Source organism: Monodelphis domestica, chromosome 3 (assembly GCF_027887165.1).
Source record: "Monodelphis domestica isolate mMonDom1 chromosome 3, mMonDom1.pri, whole genome shotgun sequence".
Lineage (NCBI taxonomy): Eukaryota > Metazoa > Chordata > Mammalia > Didelphimorphia > Didelphidae > Monodelphis > Monodelphis domestica.
In genome coordinates, this window is record NC_077229.1 from 176,910,102 (window position 1) to 176,935,936 (window position 25,835).

General features: G+C 36.5%; 2 long non-coding RNA genes across 3 annotated transcripts in view; one reads left to right on the forward strand and one right to left on the reverse strand.

Moving 5' to 3' along the window:
• The window catches only part of LOC130458351 (uncharacterized), an 86,751-nt gene that overhangs the window by 20,120 nt on the left and 40,796 nt on the right, over positions 1–25,835 (reverse strand). For both annotated transcript variants that reach the window (XR_008917560.1, XR_008917559.1), the window contains exon 3: positions 6,197–6,471. This is a non-coding gene — a long non-coding RNA (uncharacterized LOC130458351). The remainder of the gene's footprint in view (positions 1–6,196; positions 6,472–25,835) is intronic.
• LOC103096951 (uncharacterized) lies at positions 18,314–24,836 on the forward strand. Its single transcript, XR_465232.2, has 3 exons — positions 18,314–18,655; positions 19,068–19,200; positions 24,090–24,836. It is a non-coding gene; the product is annotated as an uncharacterized LOC103096951 (long non-coding RNA).

The window sequence follows — 25,835 nt, forward strand, 5'->3', positions numbered from 1 at the left end:
ATTTACTACATATGTATATATGTGCCATTTACTATATATATGTGTGTATATATATTATAGTATTGGTATTCCACATAGAGAAATATTATCTTCATTCCCAAATTTTCTATCATATTGGTACCAGCACTTAACACCTGGTCTGATAAGTGCTTAATAGATGTTTATGAACTAATTAACTAATTGTCATATAATGAGCAAATTGCTTTTATATCCATTCTTCCTTCAGTTGAGATGAAATCTGTCCTCCTGTGATATTTACCCATGGCTATACTAGAACCAGCTTCTACAGGCACCCAAATTAACATGCATATCTCAGAACTCAGCAAAAGCTACAAATTAAGGTTTGATTTGTTATTTTGTTGATTGTCTGCTCTAGATTTAAACAAGTGTTAGAGAAAACATTAATAAAGAATATAAAGCTTATAAAGATATCACATATTGTTTTTGCAAGTCAACCATTAAACTTTAATCAGAATATCACTTCTTTCATCCCTAGGGTGCTAGTTCTGTCCCTAAGGGAATAACAGAATAAATCTAATTCTTATTACCCCTAAAACCTTCAAGCACATAAGGAAAAAATCCCACCCACTCTCAAGACTTCAACTCTTCAAGGTAAACATCTCCATTTCCTTAAAAGTATTCTTCTATGTGAAAGATTTCATTGCTTTCACCATTTTGATGGTCTTTCTTTAGAAGTAATTCCAATTAATCAATGAACTTCCTAAAATGTCTCTCGCCAGATTGAACATACTTTATCAGCAGTAGACAGGCACATGGAAATGGCAGGTCTATTTCAGGATAGGCAAAAAGAAGAAGCAATGGGCAAGTACCGATCTGAAAAATACCACTAGAGAACTATTCAAGCAGAGGCAATAACTAATCCTGAAATATTTAAAGCCAATATTAAATTGCAGAAAGTCACCGATGATCCAAATTGACTAATATTATTCTGTAGCATCAGAACAAGATGGAGTTCAAGAGGTATCCTTCTCAATAAGCCCATGAGCCCACAATGGTCTCATGTCTGTGTACGGGATTCCTCAGAGATATCATGGGATCAATTCCAGACCACCACAATGAAAAACATATTGTGATGAAGTGAGTCACATGAATTTTTTTGTTTCCCAGTACATGTAAAAGTTATGTTTACACTAAACTATAGACAAATAAGTGTGCAATAGTACTATTGTATAAAAATACGCTGAGAACAAATATACCATGGGTGAAAGGGGGAAGAGGCACAGATAGGTACCTCAAAATCTGGGTACTTGAGGTTACAGAGAACCTTCTCCCCTAAAAATCCCTTACTCCCTTAAGGGTCCCCTCACCCTTACAAAGATAATCTTACTGCATTTATTTACTAAAGATAACAAGTTTGGATTGGGAAGGTATCAGAGTAGAGGGAATAGGGGTTTTCCTATACTTTGCCACAGATTGAGTTTGAGTCTCTGTTTGTTTTAGAGCTGAGGCCAGGCCTCACAGGCTCATGGAGGATTTCTTTTATTCTTGTCTATCCTAATCTACGCTAGCTTTTTAAATTCAAACTCTTTACCAGTAGACAGCAAGAGGAAGAAAAGATTCTGATCTTTAGAGCTGGTTAGGCCTGTCTCTTCAGGCTAAAGACTGGCCTTAAGTTCAAGCTGGTGCCCTTAAATCCTTTTATCCAATAACATGATCACAGGTATCCAGGTAGAGTACACAGTTGGGAAAAATCCAGGAATAAAGGTACTTCTATCCAGAGACAGGGAGACAGGGCTCCTTCCAGTCTGAGGGCCAGGAAAGAGTCTCACCCTCAAGAGCAACTGTCACTCTCCAAGACACCCCCCCCCCCACTAACTATCATTGCTGTCCATCAATCTTCACTCTAACATTCCAACTGCTGTCTGCTCCACCTCAGTGGCAGAAAATCCAGAGCTTGGTTCAGTTTTCCTTTCCACAACTGTCCCCTTTTTTTGTTGCTGTGACCTTCCCAACCTGCTAAATCTATTTTCTAACTACTGCCACCAAAATAATAAACTTCCTTCAATTACTCTATGTTTATTCTACACTAATCTTATCTAATCTAAGGAATTCTTTGCAGGAAAGTTTTGGGTAAGGGTAGTTTTAGGGTTTTTACAATAAATTCAGTACAATAAATGTTTGAACAAAACCATTACAAAGATATTTCAATTTTAATACTAATACTACTTACTCTTGCTAAGTTAAACTAATATAAAGTCTTCCTATTTATCTATAATTATTTGCAAACTATTTTATCTATACATATGTTTCCATTAAACACAATTTCAGAATCAGCTTTGCAATAAACAATTAAAAGTTTACTAACTGGGGGCAGCTGGGTAGCTCAGTGGATTGGGAGCCAGGCCCAGAGATGGGAGGTCCTGAGTTCAAATGTGACCTCAGACACTTCCCAGTTGTGTGACCCTGGGCAAGTCACTTGACCCCCATTGCCTAGCCCTTACCACTCTTCTGCCTTGGAGCCAATACACAGTATTGACTCCAAGACAGAAGGTAAGGGGTTAAAAAAAAAAAAGTTTACTAACTACAAATACAGCTTAAATCTATTCCTAAGTATAATTAACTGTCTATGTGTGAAGATTGGATTCAGCTATCTCCTAATTATAACAATGAAGATACTTAGCTCTTTCTTTATTGTGAAGATAAAAGTGTAATCTCTTGATTGTAACAATGAAGGTACTTAGCTCTTCCTTTATAGTGAAGCTAGAATTGTAAGCTACAATCTATTTTTAGATTTTAACTACAAAAAGGTGTTAAGTAACTACAAAAGGTGAACTTACCCAAAGAGATGTTAAGTAACCCCAAAAGAGAAAAATCTAACCAAAGAAGGTGAGAAATAAAGAATGGGCAGTCCTGGAGAAAAGCATCTGCTGTGATTGGGAGACGTGAAAATTTAGGGAAGGTGACACAAGAGAAAAAGATCTTTAAAAAGAGGACCAAAAGGCAGAAGGGAATTCATTCATTTGGGCACTGACTCAGAGGAGCAACTGGAAGACAGACCCTTGAGGAGCGACCAGAAGGCAGACACCAAAACTTCTTTTAGACTGTCACCATTGGTGAGTGAAAAGTGGGCTTAGTGACCCTGTCTTTCTGGAGGGGTGAAGCCTCCAGGTAAGGCCCATCTTCTTGAGACTTTCTTCCCCTGTCTGGGGCTTAAAGATTCTAACTCATATCAGAAGAAGCCAGAGTTTTCTCTCTCTCTCATTCCTTAATATCTTACTTCTATTGTAAATATTGTAAATAAACTACCATAAATTTGATTTACTTTAGTAATTCATTTTGGGATTTAGAAATTAAATCCCTGGCGACCACCTAATTAATATATATTTGAGTCCAACAATAATTAATTGCAACATATGCTATGCTTAACTTAACTTACTCCTAATCTATTCCCTACTTATAACTATCCTCTAAGTCTCTAGTCTAATCTATAACCTAATCTTATGTATAACATATATATATGCTATGTTACATATTTACAGACCCTATCACTGTTACTAGTCTAATTATAGTATATACATTATTTACAGAGATTATTTATATATAATACAATCATATACAGTGTTCCCGCATCCTGATGTTGGTCAAATAAAAACATCTATTGACCTTTTTTTTGCCTAAGACCTTATGGAACTAACTAACTAACTAACTATATATACATATATATATTTACAATTTTAAATAAATGCAGTTTCAGACACTCATTTATTTATAAGAGTTCTCCTAATAAATGTCAGTTTATGATTTTGTGTTTTGTGTCTAATAGTGTTGTGTTTAATGAATACTTATCGTTTCTTCAGATTTCCACTTCTCGTGTTGACTGATGTCTTTCTTCTTTCTTCCAAGTTATGTAGTGTTGCATGCTATTTTTCTAATATGTGAAATTAATTTTGTTTTCATGCTTTCACCATATTCAATCTTAAATATAATTCCCATTTTCTATCTGTCCTCTTCTTGTATAAACAAATTTACAAAGTTCAAACTCTTAGCTATCCATTTCAGCTTTTTCTCTTTGTTTCTTCTTTCTGGTAGCTTTTCTTGATGCTTTTCCTTTGGGATGCTTTAAAATCTTTTCCTCCAGGCTGGAAAGTTGTCTTCTTCTCATTGTTGTGGCATGCTTGATTGCTGGGATCCTGTTGTCTCAAACATTAGATGGCACTATTCTTTCTTTGTGGTGTACTTTGATGTTAATCATTTTTTATTTCAGTTTTTGTTTTCATTTCCCAACACTATTTTTTGTCTAATTATCTTCTTATTCTATGTCTATTACAGTGATGTTGGATTTTTTCTGGTTTTATGTGGGAACAGTTGGAACCATGAGTCTTTTGCTGCAATTTTTATAGCTGTCAGGGTAGTAAACAATACTTCATGTGGTCCAGTCCATTTTATGTCAGTAGCCAATTTTCTATTGAAATTTTTTATATATACTTTGTCTCCTGGCTTGATGTTGTGCATATTGTAATCCAGGGGTACTGTTTGTTGTATCAAGCCCATTTTATGCAACTCTGTTATTCTTGTTTGTAAAGCTTGTGTATATTTTGTTAATTGACAATCTACTTTTTATGTTGTGATTTGACTGTCTTCAGGAGATGTTTTTAAAACGGATTTAGTTGCCCTTGCATCATTAAGGGCTGGGTAGATTTCATTACCCACTTTTATCATGGCCCTTGGTTCTGTGTTCTCATTTTGTTGGCCTACTTGGACCATAGGTGCTTGGATTTCTATTTTGTTCATATCCCCATTTTGTTCTTCAGCTACCAACTACTCTTGTTGCTTTGAACATTTATTTTGCAATCCATCATCAGGTTGCAATAGAATTGCATTAGCAAGGAGACTTAAGGATGTTGTGATGTTTGTATTTGCTTTTCCTTGTGCAGTTGCTATTGGTTGGAATTATTTTACATAAGGATTTAAGGTTCATTGGGCATTCTGGAATTAACAAGAATATGTGTTCTGTTTTTAGGGATCCTAAATTTACCATCTTTGATTTTAATTTTGGTACTCTGTTTTTCCCTGTAGCCCCCATTATTTGTACATAATCTAGAGCTTGATTCAGTTTTCCTTTTGTTAGATTTAAAATAGTTTTGAGTGTTAAATAGTTGTAGATAAGAGAGTGGGAGCCATAAACTGTGATAATTAAAATGTTTGGGAGCAAGGGAAATATATATATATATATCAATTATGACCGCTGAAATATGTTTTCTACTGTGTCTTGGTTTTATATAAATATAAGATGGTCGCCAGGGAATATATTCCCAATTTATGAATATACCCAAGCCAACTGGGTTTTATAGAGAAATTTAATTTATAATACACTGATTAATCAATAGAAAAAGAGAGAAAGTAAGAAAGGAATAAGAATGAATAAATCAGTCAGTTGGTTTTATCACTCACCCAAGATCTCTCTAGGTAAGGCTTCTCATGCCAACCTCAGGATCCACCTTCAAGAGAGCCTCCTTTCAAGAAATGTTTCCAGAGAATTCTCCACCTCCAGAGCCAGCCTTATCTCCTGGTCCTCCAACAGAGCAACCTCCTCAGTCCTCCTTCAGAGCCACCTCGCTCAGAGCAAAACCTCCTCAGAGCAAAAAAACTCTCCTCCTTCTGTCCTCAGACCCCGCTATCTTTAAGGAAACTATCTAAGTTCCCTCCCCTCAGTTCTCACATCTACCAATCACTGTCAATGTCTACCCTGTGCCAATGGTGGCTCTAGTTTAACCCAGGACCGCCCAGAGGTCTGTGGCTTTGCACATGTCTGTTGAAGGTCATATTCTCAAATAATTAAATCTTGATCTAGCTGCAGCCCTTCCTAAATCCTGTTACTCTAAGTAGGGTGAAGATTGTATTTTCCAAGACCTGGTTCTGTCATTCCAAGTATCTCTATTGTATCAATTCTAAAATCAATCATGACTCAAAGAACTTCCTGTTCTATGCTTAAGCATAGGTCAAAGCCCTTTCCATTGTTTAGCAAAAGGTTTCTGTCCTAAAGTAGTCTTAAGTAGGGAGGAGAAGGATCCTCCCATGCCAAGGGGGTTCACATTCCAATAGAGTTCTTACTATCAGTAGGAAATTTTTTCCAAGTATGAAATTTTCCAATGGTGAAATTTCCAACATTCATAAGTCTAAGAAATTTTAAGGTTTACACTTTCCACACTATGTCTAAAAAAAACAATATACCTACCTTAGTTTAAAAAAAATAGTTTTGTTAAAAATGCTAACCATCGTTTGAGCCTTCAGGGAGTAGGAATCTTTTTGTTGATTCAGGGTCTTGCTCCTGACTAATCAGCTGGGTGATTGGTAAAGGTTGCAATGGATTGTAGCAATTTCTTAATATAAGACAACAATGAAGTTTGCCCCATTGATAGACTCTTCCTTTGGCTTGAATACTTGAAGGTCACTGTTGGCTTATTAATTGACCTAACTTCAATATTGCTGGGTCTCAAGGAATAGGGAGGCCTGAGGGAGAGGAAGAGAGATAGGGAATGACATTAGTGGAATAATCAGAACACATATTACAGTTATTAAGTTAGCCATCTTACATAGAGTATCTTATATCTTACATAAACGATACCCCCAAATAGTTACAATAATAACATCAAAGATAACTGACCACAGATCACTGTAATATATAATAATAATGAAAAACTCTGGACTATTGCAAGAATTACCAAAATGTGGCACAGAGAACATGACATGAGCATATGCTGTTGGGAAAATGATACAAATAGACTTGTGCCATGCAGAGTTGCCACAAATCTTCATTTCATAAGGAACATAGTCTCTCTGAAGCACATTAAAATTAATTATGCCTGTATAAGGTTTCTTTGATGCACCCATTGGGTTCAAGAGGAGAACTAGTCTATATTTTATGTTCCCCAAGGAAATAGGCTATGATGCCATTGTTTGTTTGATTGCAACTTTGGGATCAACATGGAGATCAGGGCAAAGTTATTCTTCAGGAATCAGGTAGAGAAGTCTTCTTATTTCTTTTTGCCTTCGTTTCCTCATCTAGAGCATGGTATGTGGACAAAAACATTAGTGTTAGGGCAAGGGACCAAGGTTCAGATTTGGCCTTTACTATTTCTTTTTTTGACTAAGCAAGTTGCTCCTCCCATCTATAAAATAAGGAGTCAGACTAAATGACTTCAAGGGTTTCTCTTGGGTAGATACAGTCTTATCAAAATTGAAATACTATGAACCAAAGATATATTGTCTATGTGTGGTTCAAGAAGTAACATGAAAAATATCTATCAAAGTGTTTAATGCATGGAGGGCAAAGACCCAGTAATGCCTTTTGTAAAAAGAGAATTGTGTGTGACTTTTGTAATAAAAAAGAGCATTTCTATACAACTTGACAAGCATGTATAATATATACATATAGATACAACAAAGCCTGGGAACTGCTTCTATAAGCCCTACCTCTTCATTTGCCATAGTTTTATCTTCGCATCATAAAATACATCAAAATTAAGAGAGTTAATAAGAATTCATTAAGTGCTTCCCATATAGCAGGCACTGTGTTATATTCTAGAAAAACAAAGGAAGGTAAAATAACACAGATCTTGTTTTCTAACATGTTCACATTCTAAATAGGGAGACAATAAGAAGACAACTTAATGTAAAAATTGCTCTTGTTTATCCTTCATTTTTGAAGGGGATCAATGATTTCACAGTAATATCTTTTTTTAACCCTTACCTTTTCTCTTAGAATTAATATTATATATTGGTTCCAAGGTATAAGAGTGGTAAGGGCTAGGAAAAGTGACTTGCTCAGGGTAACACAGCTAGGAAGTATCCAAGGCCAGATTCAATCTTGGACTTCCATCTCTAGGTTTTGCTCTCAATCTATTGAGTCACTTACCTGCCCCCTGATATCTTTCTTGACTTGAGAGTGAATTGCTAAGGCAGAGCTGTACAAAGATGTCAGCTTCACTCTCCCAGAGTTATCCAAGTCCAGTGGCAAGACAACAGTTAAGATAACTGGTGATATCCCAGGATACAGTGGATAATCTTGGATCGCCTATGTCTGACCACTCCACAGTGTCTGCTTCAACCACCTTCATGGCCTTTGGAATAAATTGTTCTCATCTACTCATTCCATTGAGGAAAGTCTTCACATGCTTGGGGTAGGCATCCCCTTAACCCACCAGCTGGCTTGAGGACTGTTGGTTACCCTCAATCTGGGTCAGCCCATCTGCCTAGAGGGTGGCTGGTGCTACAGTTTCTTGGGGTGAGGGTTGTGAGAGTTATGTGATGTGAACACCAAAGGAGGATGAGCACCTCTGAAGAGGGGTCAGCAAACTCTCACACCAGAGGTGCCAGTCCTGTCTGAACATCGCACAGAGTAAGAGAGAAAACAACACAGTGGGGAGAGGGAGAAGAAACAGGAAAGACTGTGAGAAAACAAGATCAGAGCTGAATCTTGAAGGAAGCCAGGAGATGAAGAGGAGAGAGAATGTCCCAAGTAGAGGCAGACACCAAAAAGTCATGGAGTGGGGGCAGCTAGATGCATTAGTGTCTAGAAAGCCAGACCTAGAAATGGGAGGTCCTGGTTTCAAATCTGATCTAAGTCATTTCCTAGCTGTGTAACCCTGAGAAAGTTATTTAACCCCCATTGCCTAGCTCTTACCATTCTTTTGCCTTACAACCAATACATAGTATTGACTCTAAGATGGAAGGTAAGTGTTTAAAAAAATAATGGAGATGGATGTCATGTTTGAAGAACTCCAAGTGGGCTGGTGTTACTGGATTGTTGAGAAAATGGAGGGGAGTAAGATGTAAAAATACTGGAAAAATTGGAAGGATCTAGGCTGTGAAGGACTTTAAATGGCAAAGTTCCCATTTTTGTTGTGAAGATAAAAAGAAATAATATTTGTAAAGTAGTTAGCATAATCTCTGGCACATAATAAATGTATAATCAATGGATATTTCTTTTCCTTCCTTTCTTCTATTTGATCCAGAAGATAAAAGGCACAAGATAGTGCAGGGGATCGACCATGGAGCTTGAAGTAAAAAAGACATGAATTCAAATTCAGCCTCAGACTAGCCATGTGACCCCCAGTAAGGCATTTAACCTCTGTCTGACTCAGTTTCCTCAATGCAAAATGAGAATAACAGCAAATAACTCTTTGGCTTATTTTGAGGATCATATGAGATATTTGTAAAGTGCTTAGCACAGGGTCTGCTACAAAGTAGGTATTTAATAAATACTTATTCCTTTTTCTAGAAAGACAATGGTGCCTGTGGTGCTGTCAAATTAGAAATGGAGATGGTTTTCATTTTTTAAAATATGCAAAAAAAAGATGTATTCTAATTGTCTTGATCCCTGCAATCTAAGGACCACAGAATCTTTCAGCTGAAGCCTGCTGTGTGTTTTCTCTCCCATTAGAATGTAAGTTCCTTTACAGCAAAAACTATCTTACTTTTTCTATTTGTGTCTCCAGGACTTAGTAGAGTGCTCTGCACATAATGAGTGTTTAATGAATTTTTCAAATTTATTCATTCATTCATACATTTATCCATCAGTGCATCCAAATGCCCAGAATAAAAGAGGAAATGAAATAACTACTGAATGTTTATCATTAACCTCTTACCATCTGGGTCTTGTCCTAATCATTCCACTAAAACTGTTCTCTCCAGTGTTACCAGTAATATATTAATGGTCAAATCCAATGGGTTTTTTTTTTCTCAATCGTCATTCTCCTTGACTTTAATGCAGCCTTTAGTACTATTATTGATCACTTTGTCCTTCTTGATATTCTCTTCTCTCTAGGTTTTCTGGATGTTACTCTCTCCTGGTTCTCCTACCACCTACCTGACTATTCCTTCTCTGTCTTCTTTGCTAGATCCTCTTCAAGATTGTACCCTCTAAACATAGATGTCTCCCAGTATTCTGTCCTGAGCCCTCTGTGTTTCTCCCTCTAAATTATCTTGCTTGGTGATCTCATCAGCTCCCATGGATTTAATTACCATTTCTATGCTAACAATTCATGCATCCACCAATCTTGCCCTAACCTCGCTACTGAACTTTCATCTTGTATCTCCAACTGCCTTTCAGATAATGTGGATTAAATGTCCAGTAGACATTTTAAACTCAATATCTTTTACCCAAAATCTTTCCTCCTTCCTATCTACTCTATAAACTATGGATACACAACCATGGTATTATACTGAACTCCTCACTTTCACTCACTTCATCCCCACCCAATCTATTACCTAAGCCTGTCGATTTAACCTTTGCAACATCTCTCAAAAAAGTCCCTTCTTTCCTCTGATTACAGTCTCTCATCATCTCATGACCTGACTATTGTTATAGCTTCTTGGCAGATGTACCTTCCTTATATTTCTACCCCAATCCATCCACCATTTAGACACTACAGCAATTTTCTGGAAGCATAGGTCTCACCATGTCACCCTACCAACTCAAAAACTCCAAAAAACTCCAGAATCAAATATAAAATCCCCTAAAATCCTCCATAACCTTTCTCCCTTCAACTTTTTCATTTTACACTTTACTCCACATCACATATGCTTTGATTTAGTAAACTGACTTCCATGTTGTTCCTTTAAACAAGACTCTCCATCTCTTGGCTTCAGGCTTTTGTTCTGGCTCTTTCCAGGTCCTGGAAGACTCTCCTTCCTTATCTCCACCTATTGCCTTCCTAGGATTCCTTTAAGTACCAAATAAAATCCCATCTTCTACAAGAAGCCTTTTCTAATAGTCTTAATTCTAGTGCCTTTCCCCTTTTAATTATTTCCCATTTGTCTCTAAATAGCTTGTTGTTTTTTTTTTAGTCATTTTCCAATTTTGTTCAACTTTTTATGATTCCATTTAGGGTTTTCTTGACAAAGACACTAGAGAACCATTTTCTTCTCCCTTTTAGTAGTAGTAGTAGTCTCTCGGTAACTGAGGATGACAATTGTCTTTGTGCGCTTTCATCTATGATAGATAAGTGTGCACAAAAACACTTTGTGTGTGAAGGAGATTTAAGTGGAAAAGTCGATGCACAGAGACAGTCCCACTCTCTCGGTGTTGGAAGCCTGGGTCCAGTGGCACGAAAAGTTACACCTGGAGACTTCCTCAGCTGCATTGGATGGCCATGTTGTCTTTTGTGCTCCAACACGCCCTAAGAACTCCACAGTGCTTTGCTACATCGCCATCTCAGCCATTGAACTTCTTATTGGTTTCTTCCTTCTGTTCAGCCGAAGCAGTCTTCACATGCTGGGTGAGCAAAGACCTGGTTCACCAGGGGTCTACGACCCACTGGCTACTCTCACAAGGTTTAGCCGGGTGTCAAAGCTGTTGCCCGGGGTGTGGCCGCTGCCGCATGCTAGCAGCTACTGGGAACCACAAGTGAGAGCTGGGTGTCAGGTGGGGGTCAGAGGCTGGAGAACTGCCCTAGGAGGGCATGACAAGCCCTCCATACCAGAGATACTACCCCTCCCTGAGCACCCCATACACCCCATAAAAGATATATTATTTATATATATATACATATATATATATACATATACATATACATATCTGTCTCTCATATGATGCCTTTTTGATGCAGGGAGAGGAGAGAAGAGTGTGACACTTGTAATAAATTCTATTAATAAAAAAAGAAAGTATAGGAGGACATAGAACTGCACAGGGTGTGTTGAGATGCATGAACTAGAGATCATATACATGAATCTGAAAGAACACAAGTTGATCTTGTCTTACTCTTTATTTTACACATGAGGAAACTCAGACCCACAGATTTATTTCATAAAAGGCCCATGAGATGTTAGTTATCTAAAGTTATACTAGTTATGTTTTGGAAAAACTGGGATTTGGACCTGGATTTTCTGATTTCAAATGAGTACCCATAAAGGCACTAAAATATTGAAACATATATTAAGGAAAAAGTGAGTCTGATGAGTTTTATGAAATTAGTTACCAAATCCCAGAATCATATAATTTTGAACTTAGAAAGGAATTTGGAGGTTATCAAGTTCTACTTATTTTATTTGAAAACATATTCCATCCAAAACATTCTCAAAAAGTTATTATTCAGTCTCCTCAGAGACCTGTAGTGAAGGTAAACTCCATGCCTCCTATATAACCCATTCTGCTTTTGGATAATGATATTTTTAGCATGTTTTTTTTTTCCCTTTTATCAAATCAACTTACTTCTTTGCAAATTCAAGTTAATTAATTGATTATTTAATAACTGATTACAAATTGATTATTAAACATTCAGAAATCAGAAACTGTGGCAAACAGGGATAAGGGTCTTGATTGGAGTTATTCAACTAGTAAGTGTCTCAAGTCATATTTGAACTCAGGTCTTCCTGGTTCCAGGCCTGGTACTCTCTCTATGTAGCCACCTAGCTGCTCCATAAATATCTTATGGATACATATATTTCTTTGCTTGTTGTTTCCCCTATTATATTGTGAGCTTCTTGAGAGGAAGGAGTATCTTTTGCCTTATTTTATATTCCTAGTGCTTACATACGGTATCTGCTATATAGTATGTACTTAATAAATGTTTATTAACTATTAAGTCTTTGTGTGTGTGTGTGTGTGTGTGTGTGGGTGTGGGTGGGTGGGTGGGTGTAGGAAGTATTATTAGAGAAAGAGAAGGGAACAAAAGAGCTCCTTGAAGCTGAACCAGGAGAACATTATACACAAAGTCTGATACACTGTGGTACAATGGAATGTAATGGACTTCTCTACTAGCAGCAATGCAAGGATCCAGGACAATTCTGAGGGACTTATAAGAAAGAACACTATCCACATCCAGAGAAAGAACCGTGGGAGCAGAAACACAGAAGAAAAACATAGGAGATCATGTAGTTCAGTGGGGATGTTATTGAGGCTTTGGTGTAAATGATCACTCCATTGCAAATATAAACAACATGGAAATAGGTTTTAAACAATGATACATGTAAAACCCAGTGGAACTGCTCATTGGATATGGGGGGAGGGGGGAGAAGGAGGGAAAGAACATGAGTTGTGTAACCATGGAAAAATATCCTAAATGAATAAATATATATATATATATATATATATATATATATATATTTTTAACTCAGCTCAAATCCTAATTTCTATAGGGAATTTGGGGGGTAGTTAGATGGAACAGTAGATAGAGAGTCAGGTCTTAAGTCAAGAACAGTCATCTCCCTGAGTTCAAATCTGGCCTCAGACACTAACTATATGACCTTGGGCAAGTCACTTAACTCTGGTGGCTCCAGTTTTCTCATCTATAAAATAATATAGAGAAGGAACTGGCAAATGACTTCAGTATCTTTGCCAAGAAAACTTCAGATACTGTCATGAAGAGCTGGACAGACCGAACAACAATAATGCAGGAAGCTTTTCCCCAGTTTCTCTTACTCCTAGGTGCTAGTGCCTTTTCCTTCTTAAATTAATTTCCTTTTATTATGTATATTTCTTGTATTTACCTAGTTGCTTACACACAGTTTCCTCTGTTAAAATGTATGCTTTCACAATAGTTTCAGTTGAATGATTAAACTGGAAGCCAGATTGCAAAGGATGTAGGAGAGTGAATAGGGAGAAAGTAGAAGCAGCATTGGAGGCTGCTTTCCCAAGGAGTTTAGCCATAAAAAGTAAGGAAGATACACAATGATAGTGAAAGGCATGGGTTGGATCAAGTAAAAAAATTTTGTAAGAATGGGAGAGCTGAGAGAGAGTGTCAATTTCAAGTCTAATGGTTTTTCTGTGCCAGTTACTCTCTCTGAGTGTGGCAGTTGGTCTCTGGCAGTTGGCAGAGTCACACTCTCTCTGAGGGCTAGGATGAGGTGACATTTTTTTTCTCTCTCTCTCCTGTCTGAGGTAGAAGGAAAGGAGGGAGAGACCTGAAGGAGCTAAGTGTTTTCCTTTTCCAACTTGGGAAACACTAGTGACTCTCTATGGCTGCTTTTATAAAATGTTTGACTCTGAGAAGACCATAGAAAAACTTGGTCTTTGGTTTGGACTCTGAGTCTGCTAAGGCTCAGGGTCCTAGCCTGGTTCTTGCTGAGATAGCCTGCTAGCCTTTGTTATTTTTATAACTTGGAGACTAAGTTAAGAATTATAAGGATAATAGTGTTAGTTTATTTAGAATAGTAAAAATTTGGGTTAGTCAAATAGTGTAGCCTGTGGAAACAAGAGAAGCAGTTCCTTGCAGAACCAGGGAGTTTCAATTTGGGTGGCGATAGAATCTCTTAGAGTTAGAAATCCTTTTTTCTTCTTATATTTTCAATAAATATTTTATTTTTTACAACAAGAGTCTCTTTAGTGTCCTTGTGCCTGGCCCTGAAGAGAAGTTCACTTGTAATCTTCACTTCACTGATATAAACTAAAGATACTTTGTAAGCACAGCAAGCAGAGTATCTAAATCAGTTTATAATCCATAATCAATTCATTGCTCATTATTTTTAGTTTGCCCATTATTTTTACATAATCTGTCAGTCGATGAAAGATAAAAAGCTTCAGAAGTATAATTATAGCCACTAGGTCATGTCTTGTTAGGAATTTAGTAGGTGCTAAATTTTTACTAACCATAATGATGTATAGCACAGTTTCTACCACCATCTACCTTGATCTGGTGATACATTGATCACAAATCCTTAAGGATAACACTTCTGTAATTTCTGGTGCCATTGACCTAGCCCTGAATGCCATAACAAACCCTTCCATTTCCATAAACAAATCCACATGACTTAAACATGTGTTTGATGTTTCTTTGTCAATATATAGTTGGCTGAATTCATGTAAATGTTGCCTATGGAGTTTCTTTTGATTCCATTTTTTTAAACCCTTACTTTCAGTGTTGGAGTCAATACTATGTATTGGCTCTAAGGTAGAAGAGTGGTAAGAGCTAGGCAATTGGGGTCAAGTGACTTGCCCAGGGTCACACAGCTGGGAAGTGTCTGAGGCCAGATTTGAACCTAGGACCTCCCATCTCTAGGCCTGGCTCTCAATCCACTGAGCTACCCAGCTGCCCCCTTGATTCCATTTTTTAATCTAAGCCATTTTGTAGGCTGCATCTGGAAGTAAATCACTTTCAGTTACATTCAACAAATCTAGTAGTATGTTAGCCTTGACTACTCAGGGAAGTGATATCTGTTTTTACCAAAAGTATCTCTGTAGATTTTTGGTTGTTTATTTTTACCTATTTACTATGCATTCTAAGGATATCCATCCATCTTCTTCCTCCTTCCCCCTTCATGCTTGGGATATGTTAATTTTTCTATGGCTTCTTTCTAGGGTCATAAGCCCTGGGTTTTAATATTATAAGGAATTTCATTGGAATACTATCTAAATGTCTTAAAGTCCATATAATTCCAAATTCTATATATGAAAACTAGCATTGCATCTGTATTAATTGCTTTAAGAGTGTTCTGCCCAAATGGCTTTTTTTTTCAGGCCACAAATAAGCTTCATATGATTTTGTCATGGACTTTTCTTTGATATATTTATGTTCAAAATGTCCAATCTAGAGAAGTCCAAGGTAATTTTAGGTACAACCTTTATCCATTGGTTCAATGTTGCCTCCAAATCCAATCTTTAAGCCTTTCGTTTCTATCTCACTTTGTTATAAGTTCAGAATTTTATCAAGTTTAAACTCCTTTTTGTAAAAGATTCTATAAGATGAAATAGTTGCTGGACATGTTTTTGGTGGAGTCATATAGCTATTTATCCATATACAACAAGTTATTAATAAGACAATTTGGTTTAATTCTATTTAATTTGGAAAACCTAGCTAGTTATATATAGGAAATGTGATAATGGACTTCAAGTAACTAAGAACCATAATGAATTAAAATTGTCTTCCTGAAGGAAAAAAACATAATATTTTCAAACAATTGTTCTTGATAATGTTTAGTTAATGACTCGTTTTAGAGAATAGTTCACATTTGGATGTCAAATGCTCTAGTATTCACACTAGGTGGCTCAGTGGATTGAGAGCTAAGTCTACAGATGGGAGGTCCTAGGTTCAAATTTGACCTCAGACACTTCCTAGCTGTGTGACCCAGGACAAGTCACTTTAGTCCCATTGCCTAGCCCTTACTGCTCTTCTGCCTTGGAACCAATACACTGTATTGATTCTAAGATGGAAGGTTCATTTAAATTAAACTTTTTAATTTAAAGTTAATTTTAATTTAAATGAAAAATGAACTATCATCAGTGATGTTGTAATCATCAATAAAGAAAACATAAATGCTACAATGATGTTGTCTATTAAGAAAATTGGAATCATTCAGCCATGAGCATTTATTAAATCCACATTATGTGTGAGGCATTGTATTAAGCACTGAGAATAGAAAGAAAAGCAAAACCCCTCAATGAGCTCACATTCAAACATACAAAAAAAAACGTTCATACATAATATGTATATATATATATCCATACATATACATATATATATATATCAGGTAAAAGGAAGATTAGAGAGAAAGCACTGTAGGGGTGGAAGGAGAGGATATAGCAGGGACCCTGAAGGATTTCTTACAGAATGTCTTAGGAATTCAAGATTAGTAATAAAAATTGTTTGAGCTGGTCAATAAAGTTCTTATCTAGTCCCATTGCATTCCTGCTCTGGAGAAAATAACATATTAAAAATGTCCAAACTTTTTATTTCTCATTTAAGTCTAACTTGATTTTTCTTTGGCTAGGACTTCTGGTGACCAAATAGAAGTCCAGATTTTTTTTTGCCATGTAATAGCTAGTAGTGGTTTAAGATCTGGGAAGCACTTTATACATTGCCTCATTTGAGCTTCAAAATACCATCTGAGAAATGGATGCTATTCTCATCTCCATTTAATAGTCAAAGAAACTGAGGCAAAGAGAGATTAAGTGACTCATCCTATATCACACAACTATATAAGTATCTAGGACACGATTCAATCTCACGTCTTCTTGTCTCGAAGTCCAATGTTAGCCAAAATACCACAACCTACATTTCTGGGGGTTCTCTCTTGCCTCTTTTTTTTTCAAGCCTCTATCATACATTCTTGATTATGTTAATTTCATTATTCTTTGCACTGTTTTGACTCTTCTTCTTGCCTTAACTTTTCTTTTTTTGTTTTCAATTATTAATTAAATCCATCAACTAGAATTTCTAGTATTTTTGTTTTCCAGATTCCTTTTTTCGTGTTTCTTTTGTTGTTGTTGTATTTAATTGGGAAATCTCTATTAGATTCAAGTTTTCTATCACATATACCAGCTAGAAACTGATATACTCCTCTAATGCCGTTCTGTAGATCTTCAGTAGCTCCCTCAATTCACATCTTCTCCTGTGCCATTTGATACCTTTCACAAAAAGGTATTTCTTGATAGTTCTGTCTTTCCTCCTTTGGTTCTTACCATGGCAACAGCCACTATATATACTGCAGTGTGAAAATCTTGAAATGTTTTCTATGAAATTCTATGGGAGAATACATTCTTTAGTAAACAATACAGCAGATATCAGTTTTTTAAATTATCTCCTGGTAGAATTATTCTTCTAGTTGGATTCATGACATCAAATTCGAAAAGAGCTTTTTGGAATTCCAGGCTAAGTATACCTATCTCCTTTTCAAAATCATTGAGATACTGGTTCTGGTTTTTGTTTTTCTTTTTTTCAATGTTGACATAAGCAAATATTTTCACCTGTATTTCCTCTGAAGAACTCAGGTCCTTGTACTTTTCAATATCTTAATGTTTTATTAAATCTTCAAGTTCATTTCTTATTTCATGTAATATAGATTTAGTGATTAAGAAAATAACTGCTCTACACCAGTTGCCAGCACAATGTGATATGACTTGAAATACCACTGACAAAAAGCATAAAGAAGCCTTTGCCTCTGTCAGAAAGGTATGGTGTGACTTCCTCCTCCACCTCAGTTATAGGTCAGGATTAGACAGAAATTTTCCCTTCCTTGCACCTTGACAGTGCTCTTCTTCATAAATAGATTCAAGGTATTCATCTATTTCATTCTCAGTCTTGAACTCTCAAATTCCTCAGGGTTTTAACTATTTAAAGTTCCTAGAGGTAGATAGGTGGTCTAGAGGTAGATAGGTGGTCTGGAGAATAGAATGCCTAGTGTAAGGAAACCCTGTGTTCACCTGACCTCAAATATTTACTAGCTGTGTGACCCTGAGCAGATCACTTTACCTCCAATTTTCTCAATTTCCTCATTTTTAAATGATAATAAAAGCACTTAATCCCAGGCTTGGAGGATCAAATGAAGTAATAATTGATTGCTTAGCATAGTGCCTGGCTCATAGTAACTGTTATATAAATATTAGCTAGTTGTCATAGAAGTAGCAGCAGCAGCAACAGCAGCAGCAACAGCAACAGCAATAGCAGCAGCAGCAGCAACAGCAGCAGCAACAGCAACAGCAATAGCAGCAGCAGTAGCAATAGCAGTAGCTATCTTGATTTCCATCCCTGGCAAAATTCTAAGAATATTAATAAAGGGATACATAATGAAAAACTAGAAAAGAGAATGAAGATGACAATGAAATAGTATATTTTCACTTGAGAATGGGTTGTCTCAAACTAACCTCTGAAAGGAAGGAAACAAGAATTAATTACTCTGTGCTAGACACTGTGCTATCACTACTATTATTACTACTAGTATTGCTACTGCTACTGCTACTGCTACATCCTTCCTTTCAGAGGTTAGTTTGGGACAACCTATTCTCAATGAAAATATGCTATTTCTTTGCCATCTTCATTCTCTTTTCTAGTTTTTTTTTTTCACTAAGTATCCCTTTACTAATATTCCTAGAATTTTGCCAAGAATGGAAATCAAGCTCATTTTGTTGGATTTCACTGGCTCTATTTCTCTTTGCTTTTGGAAATTCAGGACATTTGTCCTTTTTCAGTCCTATAACAATTCTCCTGTTTGTTTTTTCATGACAGTGGGCAAACAACCAAATTCTTTTAGCATCCTAGGATCCTTCTGAATCTTAAAATTATGAAGGTCAGCTAGGAGCTTTCTTCTTATCTTCCTACTTCTCATGTTTTGGTGCCCTATCAATGATTTTTACTCTGTCTTTTCCAATCTAAAAGTCATTCTTGGACTTCCAGGTAAACACGGTGGCAGTGTAGATGCAGGACTCTTCCTCTCCTCATCGCCTACAGATATAGACTACTTCAAAAGGCAAAAAAAAACCAAATTCATATGAATGAGGAGACTCCACAGTAGAGCACAGCAGTGCAGGTATGTAGGATTTGGGTATTTCCACATTATAAGGGAGTAAAATAGCTTCCACAAAAATGTGAGCTAATCAACCTTACCCCACCCCACACACAAAACCAGTGAGCTAGAGTCAGAGCCAGTGTACTAAAATCAGTGAGTGAGTGAGGGGCAACTTTAGAACAAGCAAAGGGCTCCTCTAGATACTTGACAGTTGACTAAGACCAACCTACCCCTGAGATCAGCTAGACTTGAGATCCCAGCAAGCTGAAGGGCACAGACCTTGGACCCAGCGATAGCACAGACAAGGGTGGCAAACAGTAGAAGCTCCAGAGACTCAAGAGGTGGCCTCAGGCAAAAACCTTGCTCCTTAGCTCCATACACAGAGAGCCTGTTCTCCTCAATCAGACTTCTGACTGGAAAGGGGAGGAAAAACCAGCATAGTGATGGCAAACAATGCTCAGGAAAAACAACTACCCAACACCAAGATGAAAAAGAAGAGGGCATTGACCATGGGTAATTTTTATGGAGGAAAAATCCAGACTACGGAGGAAATAGCAGAAGAGGACAAACAAATAAATACATCCAAACCTTCCAAAAAAAATGGAAATTGGCCACAAGCTCTTGAAGAATTTAAATCGGAGCTTATGAGAAAGATGGAAGAATTTTGGTAAAAATCATTCTCCTTGACAGAAAAAAAAAGAAACAAAATAAGGGTTTGGACAGTATTAACTTGTCTCAATTATTCTTTATCATCATCTCCTACTCCCAAAAAAAGTAGTTTTATCCTTTCTTTAATCATCCTTCCCCCACACCCCTTTTAGCTTTTAAAAACTACCTATTTGTTGTTCTTTATTTTATTTGACAACCAGCATAGTCTGAGTTGAGTATTCCTGAGTTGATTCCTTTGGAGACATGCATTAATGTCTTTTCTATGACTTACCCTTGCTATCTATCTCATGTATGTCTTTTTAAAATTATTTACTTCATTAAATATTTTTAATTACATGTAAAAATTTTAACATTAATTTTTAAATTCTGAATTCTTCCTCCTTTTTGCCTCTTCTCTCCCTTCACTTAAGAAGAAAAACAATATATTGATTACTTTGTCTTTTTAAAATCTAAGTTGCTCTGCATGTTCCTTGTACATTCATATAATTCTCTTTATAAAATTCCTTTTTCCTTTTCATCAAAATTGATTCTGTTTGTGTCTGAACTATGTCACTCCTGAGAGTTATCTTATGTCCTTGGTTAACTTCCCTTATATTATCTTAGACTGTGGGATCCTACCTATATTTTTCTGAACCCTTTGAAATCTGTTTTTGTTTTTGTTTTTTTCTAACTTAGGGTACATATCAGATTTGCATCATTCTCCTCTACCAAAAATATCAAGAAGGAGTCCTCACAACCTCCTAAGGATCTGGTCATTTTAATTTCCCCTTATTGGATTTCTCTACCTTTTGAAGTATTCTGTTTCATTGTTGTTAGAAACGTGAATCTATTAATAAATCTAAATATAAATTGTATAATTGGTAAGGGAACAAAGTAACGATCTTTGAATCAGTTGTTACATGTAGTTTGTTGAGTTTATTTCTTCAGATTTTGAGAGTTGAGAAAGGAGGGCTTATTTTTGTTATATTATTTTTTGAGGCCAGGAAACCAATACACAGATGTTAATACTTAGAAAAAAGTATGTGATGGCAACAGTGATGCATTTTGGTTTTTTGTTTTGTTTTTGTTGTTGTGTCACTCATATCTGACCCTTCTTTATCCAATTTTAGGGTTTTCTTGGTAAGACCCTGGAATGAGTTTGACATTTCCTTCTCCAGTTCATTTTAAAGATTAGAAAACTGAGGCAAACAGGGTTAAGAGACTTGTCAGCTAGTAGGTATCTGAGGCCAAATTTTAACTCATGAAGATGTGTCTTCATGATTCCAAGCCCAGTGCTTTATCCGCTGCACCATCTAACTTCCCCATGATGGCTTTTAACTCCATTTAAAATTTAAAATGAGTTGGGACATAAGATCATAAGAACTTTTTTTTGGTGGAGGCAGGTATCCTTACTTCTGACTTACTATGATAAAGCAGCATGATGTAGATAGAAGAAAACTACTCCCTTTTATGTTTCTACAAGTAATTTTCTAGGTGACTTTGATTGTGTTACCCAAACACCATTTCCTTATCTGTAAAAATGAGGGGTTTGAGCAAGATGATCTTGAAGGTCTTCTCCAGTGCTAAGATTCCATGAATCTATTAGTGGAAAAGATGATTTTGAATCTTCATCGAATTTTTCTCTAGGTGGAAAAATTAGTGAGGGTGGGGAAAACTACTTACTTAAAAATTCTCTTTGCTAGTTCATTACAAGAATGAACAGTGAGACATTGCAGCATCTCAGAGATCAAAGGAACCTCTTAGATTAGCTAGTCCAACCTATACCCAAGCAAGAATCTCCTCTACAACATGCCCACTAACTGTTTATCCAGTGGTTACTTGAATTACCTCCAGTAAGTGAGGAACTCATCTCCTTTTGTAGTTCATCATACTTTTGAGCAATTCTTGAACCATGTCTTAGATGGGACTTGAGTCATAATGAAAAGGACTTAAGTAAATTCAATTGCTATCTTGACAAAGTAGCATAAACTCTACAGAGATGAACACACCCAAGTCTAAATCGAAGTTGTCCAAGAAAAACTTATGCCTTCTGCATAACACCCAATATGGATGTCAGCCAGACTCTTAGGGCAGCAGAAAAGACACACTGGTTTGGCCATCACTGTTATGGAGACAGTGACAAAGCCCCAGCAGAGAGACATAGCTACCAAATTGTCAAGTCATTACAGAGAAACAAACAAAAAGTTTGAAAAACTACTTTGTTCCAAGGATGATTTCCTTATTGACTTTGTATTGAGTCAGGGTAATAATGCCCAAGGGGAGCATTGCTGGGCTTAGTTCTTTCATTTGTGACAACATTCATCAGCTTGTCCTAACAGCCTTCAGAATTCAATAATTGATTTTTAAAATTGGAAATGTGTGGCTTCTAGCCTATTAAGATAATAAGTGGAAAGCTAGAAGGACTATAAGGTTATCAAGTCCAAACTCATTTTTTTTTCAGTTGAAGAAACTGAAGCCTAATAAGTTTAATTCATAGCTATATTTGTTGTCTCTCTGGATTTGAGCTTCAGATACATCCAGATGAATTGAATATCTCATTTTCAGAAGCTTAATCATAAACTTTGAATTTTCAGTGTTATAGGAATTTTTTTTAAACCCTTACCTTCTGTCCTGGAATCAATACCAAGTATCAGTTCCTAGGCGGAATAGAGGTAAAGGCTAGACAATAGGGGATAAGTGATTAGACCACATAACTAGGAAGTGTCTGAAGGCAAATTTGAACCCAAGATCTTCTGTTTCCAAGTCTGACTCTCTATCCACTGAGCCACCCAGCTGCCCCAATGCTACAAGCTTTAAAAAATGATCAAACATGTTAGAGTAGCAAAATCTTACTCTCACCAAAGGTAGAAAGAGTATAGTGGAGAGGTCATTCACCATGGGCTCAGAGGACCAGTGTTCTTCAAAGTCTCCTTTTCACATTTTCTACCTTTATGACTCTGGGAAAGACACTTAATTTCTCTGGGCCTCAGTTCCTTCATCTGTAAAATGAGAGGGTAGAACAAAATGGTCTCTAACTCCCCCTCCTAGCTCTAGATTGTAACTATTGTAAGAACACTCCTGGCCCTCTATTTCTTTATCCATAAAATACGTTTTAAAATGAATTTGGGGCTAGATGAGTAGAGGAGGAAGAAAGGAAAGGGAACAAGTATTTGTATAGCACCTACTATGTGCCAGGCATTGTGCTAAGCATTTTATAGACATTATCTCCTTTGATCCAAACAGCAACATTACAAGTTAAGTGCAATTATTATCCCATTTTACAAGTGAGAAGCACCAGAGGTAAATAACTTGTCCAGGGTCACACAATTAATAAATGTATAAAGCTGTATTTAAACTCAAATCTTCCCAGCTCCTGTCCCAGCACTAGTCACTGCACAACCCAAGTGCTCCTCAAAAGATTACTTTGGAGGTGTGTTCCAGATCAAGATCAAGATCTTGTGTGAGAGTAAACCAGTAATTTTTTTACTTGGAGGGTAATCACTGTGGAGCACAGGAAAGGCTGTACAAATCCAGGCTTCTCTCTTCCAACAGGGCTGATGCACATGGGGTGCATGTGTTTATAAATACATAGATCTCTATCCCTCCATCCCTCAGTGTCACTGTAGTCTAATATCAAGGTGATTCTGGGCTCTTAGAGGCAATTCTATCAGAGTACTTAAGAAAGTCCTACCAAGATGAAAACATTTGTGTAGGGACCAGCCTAGCTAAGTGCCCAAGAGGCTCATCACCAGAAGCTTGGATGCTAAGCAATGAATTTTGAAGGCCAAAGCATCTCCTGAAACTGTCTTTCATGGCACAAATGAGTTACAATCTGAATGATTACATCGTGAATCCTTCAATGTCACTGATATTGTCATTTTTTCATCTCAATATCACTTCACATTTAGTATCATGGTTAATCTGAATTAAATATTTGATCAATTAATAGTCAATGATTAGTTGTCTAAATTAATTAATTAATTGAATTGATTTGAGATGAAATGAAATAAATTTTACTAAATTAAATAAGTGGAAGGAGTACTCACAGAAATGAATTCACAGAACCTTCCCAACATTGAAGTGATATAGAGAGTGCATATTCTCAACTACATGCATATATAAGGAGTCCTGCTGTATAGGAGAGGAATTAAGAGCCTGATTTAATGAGCTTGTGTGTTTTCCATTACAAACATGGCAGAAAGTTTGCTTTCCCATTCATTTGTTTTAAAATAAATAATGACTCCCCATCCTTTTCTCCCCAGGTTCCTGGATGAGTCTGCTTTCAGAAGATCAGCCGCTAGCCAAATTGTCACTGTAGCCCAGTAGACGCTCTTTGGTCATCTGTTGCTTTTCCTGAAAACCCAAGTACTGGAGGCTGCTGGATTCTCTGCTATTGGGATCTGGGAAATATTAAAGCATGTTCCTGAGTCTCATCCAGGTTGATTTTACTGTAATTGAAACCACAGTACAAATAGGGTGCTTGTTTCTGCCAGGCTTAAACCTGTGCTTGTCCATGAATTGAGTGGAAAGGGTTCTTTCCTGCAACTCAAAATTCAAGAGTTGGGATACCAACAAAAATGTCTTGTTTAAAAGAATTAGCTTTAAAAAATGGCATGAAGGAGAAAATTGTGTATTTTGTGGTCTCCACCTACTGCTGATTTTTGTTTTGGCAAACAGCATTTTTACCACAGGCATTAGGTCCTCCAAGATCAAACAGTATAAATTAAATATGACTTGGCCTAAAAAGCTATATATTAACTATAAATCTGTCATCTTAGTTTCGTTCCTAAATGGGGGCAGAAGTTTTTCTCTTTTCAAATAAACATATACACTACCAAGTAATATCTTCCATAGACATAGCAATCTCTTTTTCTCAAATATTTAACCAAGAACAGCCAAAGAATATGCTCATACCAATCAGGAGAGGTAAATTAAACAAGCCTAGACTTTCATTTCACTTTTTTTTTTATCGCAACAAAGCCTTTTTCAAAAAAAAAATGCTGGTTCCCAAAAAATCATGTACAAATTATGACTTCACTTTTGAAATTTGTCTTGGCAAAATTTCTGGAATAAGTTAATAAAATGCAATCTTCTGTAGGAAACTTGCTTCCGAAAAACAATTCTCCCCACTGAAAAACAGAGTGAGTGGCATGACAAATGCGCCCCTTTATGATACAAAATGTACTCAGAAAGAATCCTGGGGGCTCAGCATATTACATTAGATGGAACTTGAGAAATCATTCAGCTTAGCCCCTTCATTTTCAGGAATGAGGAAATTAGGAAATCCCATCAAGTAAAGTGACTTGCCCAAAACCATCTTGCTCAAATGGTAAAATAATCTTAATTTACCCAACTATCTCCTGTTGTTAATAAGATGCAGACCATGAGCTCATTTTAGAGGCAAATGATCCCATTTTCTTTATGTACCATATGTTAGGGTTCAAAGCTAATTATGAAAGTTGATCCAAATTCCACGAATGAAATGTGCTGAAAAGAAGAGAAGAGCAAACACTGGATCAAATTCCCATCAAATGTAATTCTCTAGAACCACTCCCATACCTTGACAGACATAGTCTGAGGCCCGAGTTACAAAGCATATTGTAATACTAAATATGTTCAAGGTCCGACAAGCATTAAGATGGGGGAAAAAAAGTATTTTGAAACCACTTAAGAAGATAATCAGGGCCTTTTTTTTTTTAACCAAACCTGAGACAAACAGAAGGGAAGAAAAACTTACATGAAATCAATTGCTTTACAAGTAGGAAAATTTCTAGGCACATTGTTGAGTAAACCTAGTCACTGGTCACCTACACAGTATGATTTGAAGGATCCCAAGAAGCCCAAATCTTCCCTAAAATCTATCAGTTTGTGCCTAAAATCCTATCAGATAATTGATTTCTTTGGCTTGTCTTTTTTCCCTCTGTTAAAATTCAAATGCCTCTCAAAGATATGACACATTAAACTTCGTCATTTACACTCTAGTATGAATTTCACAACCAGATATCCTA